The following is a 5,536-nucleotide window of genomic DNA, read 5'->3' as shown; positions in this document are numbered from 1 at the left end:
TTCTCACCCTCCTCTCTCTCTCTCTCTCTCTCTCTTTCTCGCGTCCTCACTCTCTTTTGCTTTCTCATACATATACTTCATACCCACTCTGTACGTATAGTACACACCCTGTATGTATAGAGAAAGATATGAGAGGTTCAAAATCCGAAATCCGAATAACGAATGGTTTAATCATTAAATTTTAATGGTTCGGATATCTAATCTGATATCTTAAAACAAATTCGGATTCGAAAGATCCGCTTTAATCAAATGTTTTATCTCGGATATACTTCTATCTCGGATACTCGGATAAATGGATAATCATCAACCTTAGAACAGACAAGTTGATTTAAGAAGTCAAAAATAAACTGTAAACAAAAAACATCTGAACGTTGAAGCACAAAATGATAAAACAAAACATTTATATATTTGAGATAATTCGCGAATTGTGACCGTCGCAAGAACAGGCAGATAAAAACATATACACCGCGTCACATTAGTACTCACCGTCACTTTTACCTGACGGTAACATAACTGACAATTTATTTAAATTAAAAAATATAAAATAGGTTCCAGAAAATTATTTAAAATACAAAATCGAAAAAAAAACTGATACAATTTAAAATAAAAAATAAAAAATAAGTTCCAAAAACTTATTTTAAGTAAGAAAAAGATCAGACGAAATTATTTAAAATAATAAATACTAAATAACTTTTTAATCTTTTCTTTAATTAAAATAAATATTTTAAATAAATTTATTGGAAATAAAATTGAATCCTGCATATAAGGATGCAGTAGTATTTTATACGTTGTTACTTTGAAGCATATATCTTTATCGATATCTTTTTATGGTACTTTGATTATGCAATCATATGCAGTCATATGATACATTAGCAATTTATTTATTATTAGTATAAGGTATGCTTCGCCGGATAATTATATATACATATATAAGAATAGTGTTTATACGTAAGTTTATAACAATGCATGTGAATAGTCTCTGGAAATTGCGACAACGATGACGCTATCGAAAAAGTATTGAGATCAAGGTCAATGTCATGAACTTATACATATACAGTGAGACAATCTCTCGCCTCTCAACATCACATGTTCACAAGAGAAATATAATTATGCATGAGAGTCATTTAAGGTAGTAGAGAAATTATTAATTAAGGAACACTGAGAACAGAATAGTTTATAATTAATGAACGCAATATTTAAATAGCATTATTATTATTTTATATTTTCTTTTACTGTGCTTTTTATTTAAATATTAAATTGAGGAAAATGTTATAATATCGAGAAATTTATATCGTTCGTTAATTTTAATTATCACAGTTCACGACTTACAGTTTTAAAAAAAGAATTTAACTACTAACTTTCGTGCGCATGTATTTTAATAACGTTTAATCGTTATCTCTCATGTGCGCGAGATAAACGTTATTTAGTAAATAACTGTTACAGCGGCTTTAGTGGTCGCATGATATTTCACTTAAGAAGCAAATTAATATTGTTATTGATCAATAGATATTGTTTAGTCATATATTCTTCCGTGATGACTAACCGCAATGATTTGAAATTCCGAATCAGCAATGGTCATTTATACAAATTCCGCAAGGCGTGTCTAGATAAACTTTACGTGTTTTTTTTTCTGATTTTATTAGTGGTATTAGTAATATGATAATAAGTGCATATTAATATTAGTTGTCTGATAAAAATAATTTTTTACATATTGTATTGCTTATTTTAAAATTATGAAATATATTTATATCCATGTTTTATTTTTGTTATAAAAATGGAAAAGATTTGTTCTTTCATATGCAATATATAGAGTTTGGATTTATAAATTAAATCCTTGGGAGATTTCAATCTTATTGTCTATCTATTAGTTTCGAATGATGTAGTAATCTTCCTCTCGAATTCAATGTGCATACGTAGGAGGAATCCCGAGATGACGTAGCGATAGGATTGCCTTGGAAGCGAGAAAATCGAATAGTTGATTGTGAAGCGTTCGTAGAATTGCATTTACTCGTCATGGTCGTTCGATTCATTTTTAGACGTGTCCACGTGGAAGTAACGCATGCAAATTTTATCGTATCTAATTATTATTACTTTACGGATAATATTATTTCTTATTCTAAGACGTTATCTATCTGTCTCTTAAAATCAGTTAAAAATTAATCAATTATCAATAGACTTCACTTTGAGATTTTATTTTGTTGATAATCGTCACTAACTTTAACAAAAAATAAAGAAGATAAGATAAAGATCGTTAATTCTGATCAAATCTATTCGAAGATAAATATCAGGAAAACTATATCTGTAATTTTAATGAAATTATAATTGCTTAAATATTTGCGATGTTAGTAGAAACGACCGTTGGAAATTGCATCAGCCAATTAATAATAATTAATCTCCGCGTCTCAACGACGCTTTTCACTGGCCTCGCGTCTTTGTTATCTTATTTAAAAAATTTCGTCTTTATCATTTATCTCGCATAATGAAGCCATCATCCGAGTAACGTGCCGAGGAGTATATATACATTGTTGTTATTACGACACATTAAGGCCAATATTATAACTCGTTTTCGCACAATGAACGTAGGCACTCGCCCTAATCTTGTGATTGTGTGTTAACGTATCGCGCGTATCGACGCGACGCACCGCTCTATACTGATTCTTTCTTTTCTTTCCGCGCGGTAATTTAATCATGATTTCCGCGAGACGGGGACATAGTGTGCAACGCGATGCCTGGCGAAACCAGTTCCCAGAATAAAAGCGAAAGAAGAAAGAGAGTCTGACCCCGGGGGAGTATATTCCCGGTTCTACAGGGTGTCCCGTAATCTATCGTCCGAATAATGGAGTGAACGGCTTTTTTTGTTCACTTTATTATCAAATAGATATATTTCGAGAAAAAAGTACGCTTCGTATAAAAGTTATCTGGTCTTTAATATGTGATTAATACGTGAGATGCTGCACCTTGTTTAATGAATAGTTTCATAGCCCATCACGCAAAAGAAAAAGAGTTTGTATTGATGTTTTCAATACAAATGTAAATTGATTCATAGTGATCATGTTTTATGAAAAAAGAAATAATTATGAGAGAAGGAGATTTTTTGTATTTCAACACAGAATATTTATGATAAATTTATTACTATTCATTTTTTGACATGTTATATAAATATTTTAAATAATACAAACATATTTTATATAAAGCTTTATTGAAATATTATTAAAATATAGACTAAATATTTTATGTAATATTTATGATAAATATAACATATAAATATAAATAAATATGTATAGTAACTATTTTTTACTTGGATTTTAATGTCTTATTAAATACTTTCATAGCATTTACTACAACATTTACAATAAATATTTTATAATATTTACGATAAATAATGTTTATGATCTGTGTAATCTAAAACCACACAAATTATTTCAAATAAGTCTTACAAACATGTATAAATATTTTATGAATATTATGTGTTTGGGAAGATATGATGAGTAATCTTTCTAAAAAACTTGTTTATTTATCAGAAAGTAACTTTGACGTTGATATATTTCTTTCGAATTATCAAATGTTTTCGCTTTGTTAATCTTTTACTTACAATATAAAATTTTTTCCGAAATATCAATAGGATTCTTAAGTATCGCATATTGATTCATTGAGAAAAATAAAAAATATTATCTCATTATGAGACAACGTCGTCATACGAACATAAAAACTTGTTCACTTTGGTACTTTATCAACGGCAGGTGTGCACTTTAATACAATGTACATTATATATACCAGCTGCTTGAAACTATACACGTGCTTGCCTGAAGGTAGTATGCGTGGATTGCCAGAAAAAGCAAAGAAGTTATCACGAAATATTGCACATTAGTAACCAAACTTTTTGGTAAAATGTATCATTTAAATCCATATTTAATTATTCTACTTACATACAAGTTACATTTTACCAATTTTTTTCTCTTCGCTATTAACTCGCTCGTTTCATTTTTATCATTTTATCCTGGTGGAAAATTTCATTAAAATTATTCTGTTTTGAAACACTTTTCGACAAAATTTCAACATTTCAGAAAAATTTTAGTTTAATTTCAGCGATTTTTAGCTGAAAAATTCAAAAAAATTTCAATAAAATTTCAGAGAAATTTCAGAGTAATTTTAGTTTAGTTTTAACGATTTTTTAGTATGTTAGCTGATAGATTCATTTTCAGTGAAAATTCAATAAATTTTTAGCAATTTCGCTGAAATTTTCCAAAACGTGAAATAATTTCAGCGAAATTTTTTCACCAGAGTGTTTATCCGTAAATGTTTGTTCATGATTGTTTGTTCTAAATTCAATCTGAATTATCTCAATAATAGCATGTGTTATTAATGTTTTTAATTCGATCATTCCTCTCATCATTGTGATAACAGCGATTTTGATAATAGCACGTTTTTTATTTCTCTCGTCATTGTGATTTGATATACTTTTGAGAAAAAATATAAAGAAAATTACTCCAAGCGAAACAGCGCGCATTCACGATCAATTGATTTTCATTTGCTATTCGTTTTTTGGATTCTATTATTCTACAATGATACGATGAAAGACGTGCGTTCTCCGCTAATGCGACCATAAATTGCATGATTTTGTTGCATTGTGACTCGTCGGGAAAACGAAAGAATGACAGGAAGCGTGTATTTTCACGAGGAAACGTTACGACAGAGTAAATGTTCAGTTAGCGAACTTTTATTCCCTTTTCTGTCGCCGAGTTCTCGCTTGCAGATTGATGATATGTACACGAAAAAACTTCGAAGAAGTACCTTTCTTGCGTTTCACATTTTGCATGCTCCCGTGACCAAGTGACAGATAATTTTATGAGAAAATGAAAAGCATAACTATTATTTTGACATAAAAGGAAATGCGTCACATTCCTTAACTTTGTTATTCAATTCTTCTTCTTTGTATTATACAGAATGAGTATTATACAGAATGAGTATTAATATTAAATATAAAAAAATTTATGTATATATATATATATATATATATATATTACATATTATAGATACTTAATGTATAGATACTTAATGTATTTTTTATAGGTAATTTTACGTACTTTGATAAGCATGAAACTAGATAACGTATCTACTTTTTGCCATAAAGTATCACTAGAATTATTATCGCTATACCATAAAAACGTTTATATATATTTTTCGTGATTTTTATAGCATTTTTAATATCACAGAATTTGCATTAAATCAAACGTATATAAAGTTGGATTTTTTGAATGATCCAATCGTATATTTTGTAAATATTTCTCAACATTTATTCTATTATCGATGTTAAAACACGATAAAATTTGGTTATTTATGTTACTAACGTATTATAATTATGCGCTGAGAGAGAGAGAGAGAGAGAGAGAGAGAGAGAGAGAGAGAGAGAGAAGAGAGAGAGAGAGAGAGAGAAGTAATTAATAGTACTAGTATACTACAACGAACGTAACGAACTACGACTACGTAAGTAACGTACGTACTACTTCTTACTATAATAGTATAGTAGTTAGTTAGT

Source organism: Atta cephalotes (assembly GCF_000143395.1).
Source record: "Atta cephalotes unplaced genomic scaffold scaffold00011, whole genome shotgun sequence".
In the NCBI taxonomy this organism is placed as follows: domain Eukaryota; kingdom Metazoa; phylum Arthropoda; class Insecta; order Hymenoptera; family Formicidae; genus Atta; species Atta cephalotes.
The sequence above is the reverse complement of the archived record's forward strand: the minus strand, read 5'-3'. Positions refer to the sequence as shown.